A 9567-nucleotide genomic window follows, 5' to 3' on the forward strand; every position below is an offset into this window, starting at 1 on the left:
GCGGTTCAAGCAGTAGTCTACTATGAACCGCTAGTCACTCAAAAAGACAAGTGATGGAGCAGGCATTTTATAGAACACCTCTATTATCATTTGATACACGTTACTCTGCCTGATTAATTCGCAAATCTCCGGGAGTCAGGATATTGCCGGTTCCATTTTTCTTTGTGGTATATTTTCCTGTGAAAGGCTGCCTATTTTACTTGACACCTTATGTTTATCTTGACGCATAACATATGAACAACCTTTTGAGACCGTTGCTGAAATTGCATCTAGTGAAGGAACTCAATTATGCTGCAACAATGGAAGATTTTGTCTACTCCCTCCAAACTAAATTCCTGACACTTATTATAGATCGGAGGGAGTCTAAAATTTTCCTCAAGAGTCGATGCGATGGTTGGGAAGTAAATAAATGGAAGACTTTGTTTACTTCCTCCGAACTAAATACCCAACACTTATTATAGATCAGAGGGAGCACTAAACTTTTCCTCAAGAGTCGATGCGATGGTTGGGAAGTAAATAAATGGAAGATTTTGTCTACTCCCTCCGAACTAAATCCCCGACACTTATTATAGATCAGAGGGAGCACTAATTTTTTTCGCAAAGTGTCAGTATACTACCTAACCTTACCTTCCCTGCTGGACCCATCTTCACCTAATATTTAGCTCTTTTGCCTGCATTATTGCCAACAAGTCTTCACCTAATCTGTACTGGAATACATCAATCTCTTTGTGCTCACAACTGAGACTCGGTTACAGCAAGATGTCAGAATTGCTGCTTCTCCCTGTGGTGCGAGGTGTGGCCAGCAAGGCTGCGAGCGCGCTCATCCAGACCGTGACCCACATGTGTGGCGTTGACGGTGACCGCTGCAAGCTGGAGCGCCAGTTGCTGGCCGTCCAGTGCAAGCTGACCGACGCCGAGGTGAAGAGCGAGACCAACCAGTATGTCAAGAGGTGGATGATGGACTTCAGGACCGTCGCCTATGAGGCCGACGACGTCCTAGATGACTTCCAGTATGAGGCTCTGCGCTCCCAGACCAAGATCGGCGTGTCCAAGACACGCAAGGTACTTATCCACTTCACGTCGGACAGCCCACTTCTCTTCCGTCTTACCATGAGCAGGAAGCTGAGAAACGTCCTTGAGAAGATCAATGAACTTGTCGAAGAGATGAACACGTTTGGCCTCCTGAACAGTGTGGAGCAGCCACAGGTTCCTTGTCGGCAGACACACGCAGCACTGAGTGAATATGCAGAGATATTTGGCAGGGACGCCGACAGGGAGTTGGTGGTGAAGCTTTTGCTTGACCAGCAAGATAATCAGAAGGTTCAGGTTCTGCCAATCTTTGGGATGGGAGGTTTGGGCAAGACGACTCTTGCCAAGATGGTGTACAATGACCACAGGGTCCAGCAACATTTCCAGTTGAACATGTGGCACTGTGTTTCAGAAAACTTCGAAGCTTGTTCTCTTGTGAAATCGGTCATTGAATTGGCTACCAAAGGAGCATGCAATTTGCCAGAAACCATTGAGCTGTTGCGAGTGCGTCTTCAGGAAGTCATTGGTAAGAAAAGGTATCTGCTTGTTCTTGATGATGTGTGGAATGAAGAGGACAGAAAGTGGGAGGATAAACTAAAGCCACTGCTATGTTCTGTTGGTGGGATGGGAAGTGTCATAGTTGTCACATGTCGAAGCAAGCGAGTGGCGTCCATAATGGGCACACTAGGACCTCATAAGCTATCATGCCTGAGTGATGATGACTCATGGGAACTGTTCTCAAAAAAAGCATTTAGTAATTGTGTAGAGGAGCAAACAGAATTGGTAACCATCGGTAGATGTATTGCCCAGAAATGTATGGGACTGCCTCTTGCTCTGAAGATAATGGGAGGTTTGATGAGTTCAAAACAACAACTGCATGAATGGGAGGCAATTGAGGAAAGCAACATCGGAGATAGTGTCCAAGGCAAAGATGAAATTATGTCCATACTAAAAGTAAGCTATAAACACTTGTCATCTGAAATGAAACAATGTTTTGCCTTGTGCGCACTTTTTCCGAAGGGCTATGAGATGGAGAAGGATCTATTGATTCAACTTTGGATGGCAAATGGTTTTATTCAGGACGATGACACAACAAAGTTGACACAGAAGGGAGAATCCATTTTCTGTGATTTGGTTTGTAGATCCTTCTTCCAAGAATTGAAAATAAAGAAATGGTATTGCATCGGTAACGACACAAGCTATGAGGCAATTGGATGTAAAATGCATGATTTAATGCATGACCTCGCAAAACATGTTACAGACGAATGTGCAACTGTAGAAGAACTGATTCAGCAGAAAGGATCGGTCAAACATGTTCGTCACATGACAACTTTAAAGTATGATGAAGAGGAGCAAAACAATGGTGTGTTGAAAGACACTGTATATCTCCGCACCTTTTTAGAGCCATTAATATTACCCAAGAATCTTAAGGAGTTAAGACTGACATCATTAAGAGTGTTGCGTTGCTACAATCCTTCTATTATCCATAACCGGGTCATAAGCGGAAAACATTTAAGGTATCTTGACCTTTCCAGGTCTGGCATTGTCAGATTGCCAGATTCAATATGTGCGCTGTATAACTTGCAATGTTTGAGGCTCAATGATTGCTCGATCCTACAACACTTACCAGAAGATATGAGTACTATGAGGAAGCTGGTCCACCTTTATCTTTTTGGATGTGGTAGTTTGGAACGAATGCCTCCAAATATTAAGCTACTGAGCAACCTTCGTACACTAACAAATTTTGTTGTGGATACTGAAGTTGGCCGTGGCATTGATGAGCTCGAAGATCTGCACCGCCTTGGAAAGAGGTTGGAACTGTACAATTTGAGAAAAATAAATAGTGAAAATGATGCAAAAAAAGCCAATCTCCACCAAAAGCTGAATATAGTTGAACTGTTGATGCATTGGGGCCGCAGAAAATATGACATGCCTGAAGATGAGGCATGTAATGAGGAGCAAGTGTTGGAGTCTCTTACACCTCATAGTAAACTCCAAATTCTGGCGGTACATGGATATGGTGGCCTCGAAATATCACACTGGATGAGAGAGCCTGGGATGTTTCAGTGTCTAAGAAAGTTAAAAATGTCCAACTGTCCAAGATGTAAGAATATACCTTTAGTATGGCTGTCAACTTCTCTTGAGAATTTGTTTCTTTATGACATGGGTAGCCTGACCACATTATGTAACAGTCTTCATATGGAAGGTGAAGGATACAGTACCCCTGTTCAAATTTTCCCAATGTTAAAGGAAATGACCTTACATAAGTTGCCAAACTTGGAGGTATGGGTAGAAACCAGTTTAACTGATCCTAACAGGCTGGTACTGTTCCCGGTGCTTGAATTGTTAAAAATGAAGGATTGCCCAAAACTTGTGAGTATCCCAGACAGCCCCGTTCTAAAAGACCTGAACATAACAAATTGTTGCAGTCTTCCAGTGAGTTCACTCGCACATCTAACAGCATTGTGTGACCTCCAGTGCGATGGAGAAGGTACTATGTCTACAAACATGCCTTTGGGATTTTGGCCATGTCTTGTCAGTTTAACGGTTTGGTCCCTCGCAAACATGATGATGCTGCCTCCTGAGGATCAGAAAACCCGAAAAAATGCGGAAACCCTTCGGGTGTTGAAGCTTTGTGGTCCCAACTGCTTCATCACAACAGTGGGACTGTCAAAATCGCAACTTAGGCTTTGGAAATGCTTTGCCTCTGTGGAAGAATTGTGGCTTCAACAATGCAGCAACCTTGTCCGTTGGCCAATGGAGGAGTTCCAGAGCTTGGTTCGCCTCAGCTTTCTGCATATTTCTTTGTGTACCAACCTGGAAGGGAGGGGTTCATCTTCTGAGGAGACCCTGCCGCTGCCCCATCTGGAGAAGTTACATATTTGCCGATGTCGTAGTTTACCGGAGCTTCCCAAGTTGCCTGCGTCCCTGGAGGAATTGAAGATTAGCCAGTGCAAAAATCTTGTGGCACTACCTTCAAACCTTGGAGATCTAACGAAGCTGACAGTTCTCTATGTGGATCGCTGCTATGACCTGAAAGCTCTACCAGATGGTATGAATCACCTTGCTTCTCTTGAGCAGTTGCAGATTCAAGGCCCAGGTGGAGAGAAATTCCAGCTGGGTCCCGTCCAGTGGCCCCCAGCCATCAGATCCCTGATGATAACTGGCTGCCCCGAGTTGCAAAGGCGTTGCAGAGGGGGAGTATTTCCACTTGGTCTCCTCTATTGCGATCAAATGCATTCAAGCACCAGAGTTCCAGCACGAAGAAACAGAATCGAGTATGAAAAAGTTTCTGAAGAGGCTCCTCCCAGCGTGTGCTGACCGCTGACTCTAACTCTGATGCTGACGAGGTGCGTTGCGTATGCCTGACGAGGAGCCTCCTCCCCTCTTCCATTATTGCTTTTCACTGCAAACCTCCATTTCTATATAGGGCTGCATGGTTTTCGGTGTATTTGTTTTTTCTTTCAGAAAGAGGCTTTATGTATATTTGAATTAATCTTCATCTACTGTTTTTTCAGTACACTTCAGGGGCCTATTCATCGTTTTTCACATATTCCGTTCCTCTTCTTGTTTCGACCGCCAGGGCAGTTGTGCGGCATTTACATTTTGCTAACCACTGTGACGCTTTCCTGTTCTGGAACTTTTGCTTAGTCATTTGCCCCTTGTAGTGCATTAGGACTCTATCCTCTAAAATTTTATTGTTACTGAACGTTCTGATATGATATTACAAGATTACACATTATCTAAACTAGTCACCAGCTAGTTTTTTTTTTTTACTCATAATGGTCAAATTGTTTTGGTAAATTTCTGACTGCTTGTTTAAATCTCATTTTTCTTCCATGCCTCACGACTCTGTGTCAAAGTTTGCTGCCGGTTACGACTTTATTTACTAAGGTCAGCCATATGCCATTTCTCTATAACAGTCAACATCGTATTTTTGATGTCGACGATTCTATGGGGGAATGATTGTTCAACTTACTCATGTTCATGGATGGAGCACTGTTCGACAAAAAAAATTTGTCCTCTGACTGACAGGCATAAGACTTTCAGCATGACACCCTATTAAGCCGGTGGCAAAATAAAAACTGTTGTGTTGGATAAGGGGGAAAAATGGTGGTTTGCCAGGGCAGGCGCATGTGCCAGAGCGGGCCTGGCTAATAAAAATTGTTGTGTTGGATGCGTTTCTGCGCTGCGCTAATTTATGATGTACTTTTTCAGAAATAAAAAACTTTGTTGATTTGATTTATAGGAACCGCATGCAGTTATGGAGGAACCATTCAAAAAAATCGTGGAGGAATCCTCTGTGAATTGTTTGCATGCTTTGTCGAATTATATTTTTGTGTGTCTTGTCCAGGTGCTTTCAGATGGACTTGTATGCTTTATTGCTCGTGCTTATTCAATTCAAGTATATATCTGTGGGATCTCCTCTGCCCATCTTGAACTTTCAGAGAGAAAGAAATGTGAATGGCAGTTGAAGCAGTCGTCTACTATGAACGGCTAGCTTGGTACTCAAAAAGACAAAGTGTGAGAACAAAATGCAGGCATTTGTTGAGAACACATCTATTATCAGTGATATAAATTACTGTGTCTGATTAACTCGCAATGCTTCAGGCGCCAGGATATTGCCGCGTCTACTTCTGTTTCTTTGCTGTATATTTGTATAGAAGGCTGCCTACTTTACTTGGCACATTCTGTTTTTTTTTGGCTCATATCAGAGGAACCGAACTCTTGAGACGTTGCTGATATTGCATCTAGCGAAGGAACCAGGTTAAGCAGCAACACTGCAATGAAGATTTTGCCTATACTAAACTTTCCCTCGAGAGTCGGTGGGAAGTAAATAACTTGCATGCCAAGAAATAGCCTTTGTAAACTCGGCTCTCTTTGATGACATGATCAGGCGCAAATGATGACAAAACTTACTCATCTGACGACGTACAGGCAGACGACGCCAGCAGCAGAATAAAAACTTCTGGATTACACTAAAAAAAAGAAGATGATGGTTTGCCAGGGCAGTCGCATGGGCCAGAGCGGGCCTAGAGCACAGCGGCCCGTTATCCTCCCACCGCTGGAAGCGGGCGGTAGTCGCTGCTCTGTGAAACCAGCCTCACGCAGTGCCCGCCGCATTATGCGGGCGTGAGGCCCAGAGCCTTCGCTCGAGCCCCCTGGCGCACTACGCAGCTTGGGACGGGCGGGCCGCAAGATGGTGCCTACCAGGCCCAGGCCAACGCGACATGCTAGGCATCCAACACCACCTTAATTACCCCCGCTCGGGTTACAAGCCAGCGCTACTCAGCTCGGTGGGACACTGCTGGGGAGCCGGGTATTTAAGCTGCTCGATAATTTCGTCTGTTAGCGAGGTGGTACTAAATAAATAACGAGGAGTTGAGGTGTCCTGCCTGCAGCAGGGCTTGGGCCTCGGTTGTTGCTTTCGCAAAGATGGTTAACAGGCCGAGGTGTTGGTGTGTCCACACCGATTTTACACTCAATTCAGCTTGAGGTGTTTTGAATCGAAGAAAACTTGAAAACTGGATTTCCACGTGATTTGCAAGTGCCGGTACGCTTGTCGCCAACGCTTCCAAAGCAGGAAGCGCTGGAATTCCAGGGAATAACGACATGGGCAGCTGTGACCCGTGAAGCGACCTTACCATGGGCAGTGGGCCAGAGGGAGGAAGAAGCAAAACCTGTATGGAACTCTTCTCTCATCCATGTCGTTTGACTGCACTCAACTGAACTATCTAGCTCACGCCTAAAAATGATTCCATCGCCTTTCTACACGGTTTGCAAAGGTGGTCAACAACTAAAGTGTTTCGGTAGAGGTACTCCTATAACCAAGGCATGCTTCATCACAGCTCTGAGGGGCGCGTCAATGTTTAGGCTGGAACGATACCCTCCGGTATCGGTTGCGTGTTTATATAGCACAGGAAAAGCTCATGGCATGTACAATACGTAGAGGATCGGTGTACTACACCGTATACCAATACGTACAAACTCTAACAGCCCCCCTTAATCTAAACCTTGGAGAGGTTGAGATTACGTTTAAACTCATCTAGCTTCTTAACAGGAAGAGCCTTAGTAAAACCATCTGCAACTTGATCTTTGCTAAAAACAAAACGAATGGCTAGTTGATTATTAGCGACTCTTTCTCTAACAAAGTGAAATTCAATTTCTATGTGCTTAGTAAAACAGGATTAACAGACAAATAGGTAGCACCTAGATTGTCACACCAAACATTTGGTTTTTGCTTCAATTTTACTCCAAGTTCTGCAAGGAGAGCTTCTACCCAGATCAACTCGGCTGTGGCATTTGCAAGAGATTTGTATTCAGCCTCAGTACTAGACCGAGACACTGTATCTTGTTTTCTAGCACTCCAAGAAACCAAGTTAGGCCCAACAAATATGGCGAAACCACCTGTGGAGCGCCGATCATCAAGACAACCTGCCCAATCTGCATCTAAAAAAGCACTAAAAAGTGTGGATGAAGATGTTGTAAAGGTTATGCCAAGTTTTACTGTATCCTTCACATATCTAAGAATTCTTTTCATAGCTGACCAATGTTCTGTAGTTCGAGCATGAAGGTATTGACATACTTTGTTGACAGAAAAGGATAAATATGGTCGTGTCAGGGTTAGATACTGTAAGGCTCCAACTATACTATGAATCTTCAGAGCCAAGAGGTGTACCAACTGTGAAAGATAACTGCTCAGATGATGACAGTGGTGTAGGGGCCGGTTTACATGCAATCATGCCAACTTTGGTAAGAATGTCTGTAGCATATTTTTCTTGTGTCAACAACAAACCATTTTGTGTCTTCTTTACCACAATGCCAAGAAAGTAATGTAAGTCACCCAAATCCTTAATAGCAAAATTCTCATTTAGACTCCGTAGAAGAATAGAGATAGCATCATCAGAGGAGCTTGTGACTATGATATCATCAACATAGATTAACACAAATATGACAATACCTGACTTGGTGTAGAGAAATAGTGAGGTGTCAGCTCTGGAGGGTGTAAAACCAAGATTGCACAGTTTAGAACTTAACCTCGAATACCAGGCACGAGGAGCTTGTTTCAACCCATATAATGCTTTATCAAGCTTGCAAATATAGTGCGGAGCATGATGGTCTTCAAAACCTGGAGGTTGTTTCATGTAGACCTCTTCTTCAAGAACACCATGAAGAAACGCGTTCTTGACATCTAGCTGCCTTAACTTCCATCCTCGAGAAACAGAAATAGCCAAAACAGTTCTAATGGTAGCAATTTTTACTACTGGGCGGAAAGTGTCCTCATAGTCAATGCCATACCTTTGCTTAAAACCTTTTGCTACTAATCTTGCTTTGTATCTATCAACTGTCCCAATCAATTCTCTGTGATAACCAACAAAGACATTCATCCGATTTTGGTTCTAAACTTATTTACTTATGCTATGCATACCAAAATTTAAGAAAAGACTATTAGAGTTTATACCCATGCCATAACTCGTATGGTGTCATTCAACGGATTATTTTGACGCTCTATTTAGTGTAAAAGCGGTAGTCTCTAAAGCATAATCCACAAAAATATAATGACATCATTTTATTTTATCTCATCATTAACCCAACAAGGTTTGGATACGTCTCTCGGATACTCCATCATCACTATGATACTCCAAGAAACGTGAGGCGTAGAACAATTTCATAACTCTCTTAGGTGTTCGCTAAAACTCATAATTAAAATATTTCCACCATGATCCAATCATAGATATTTGACTTTTCAATTACGATGATTTCCACTTCATGCTGAAATTTATTTGAATCCATTCAAATGTTTCAAACTTCTTCCTTATCGAATATATCCACATATATATACTCAATTCATAGTTGGAAGTTTTCATGAAGTAGAAGAATCTCCCGCACACAACTATGCCCAGTGAACCACATACATCATCATGTACGTTTCCACTAAGTTAGTTGCCCGTTCAACTCTTGGCCTATGAACGGTATTTCAGTCATTCTCTTTAGAAAAGATTTGCAAGCGCCAAATGATTCAAAAATCAAATGACTCCAAAAATCCATTTGCATGGAGTTTCTTCATGCGTTCCTTTCTAACATGACCTAAATGGCGGTTCCACAAATAAGTAGAATTCAAATCATTTGCCTTATGACATTTTAGCGTTAGTGTTATTCATGTGTGTTTCACCATAAAGATTTATAATAACTTATCCATCGTACATGGAATACTGTCAAAATTTGAACAACTCATTGTTTTCATTTGACCATAATAAAACAACAATTATGAAGTTCTTTATTATAAATCTGAAGGGCTAGATAGAATGCCAACGACGAACATAATAACACTTTATTTTTGTTCCAGGCGTGCATTCCTATCATATTCCTTGTCAGTCACTTAGGCCATTGTATTCTTATATTGCGTTGTTTTGTATGACACTTCATACCAACCAATATGGTACAAATACCCAAGAATTTCATTGTGTGACCAAACTAGCAATGCATTCATAACATGTATATCATCTATATACATCTGAGCTTAACTTTCTAGTCTTT

General features: G+C 42.7%; 1 pseudogene; it reads left to right on the forward strand.

Moving 5' to 3' along the window:
- Positions 1–4: 4 nt before the first annotated feature.
- LOC127316490 (disease resistance protein RGA2-like) lies at positions 5–5550 on the forward strand (annotated as a pseudogene).
- The last annotated feature ends 4017 nt before the right edge of the window (positions 5551–9567 follow it).

Source organism: Lolium perenne, chromosome 7, assembly GCF_019359855.2.
Source record: "Lolium perenne isolate Kyuss_39 chromosome 7, Kyuss_2.0, whole genome shotgun sequence".
In the NCBI taxonomy this organism is placed as follows: Eukaryota; Viridiplantae; Streptophyta; class Magnoliopsida; order Poales; family Poaceae; genus Lolium; species Lolium perenne.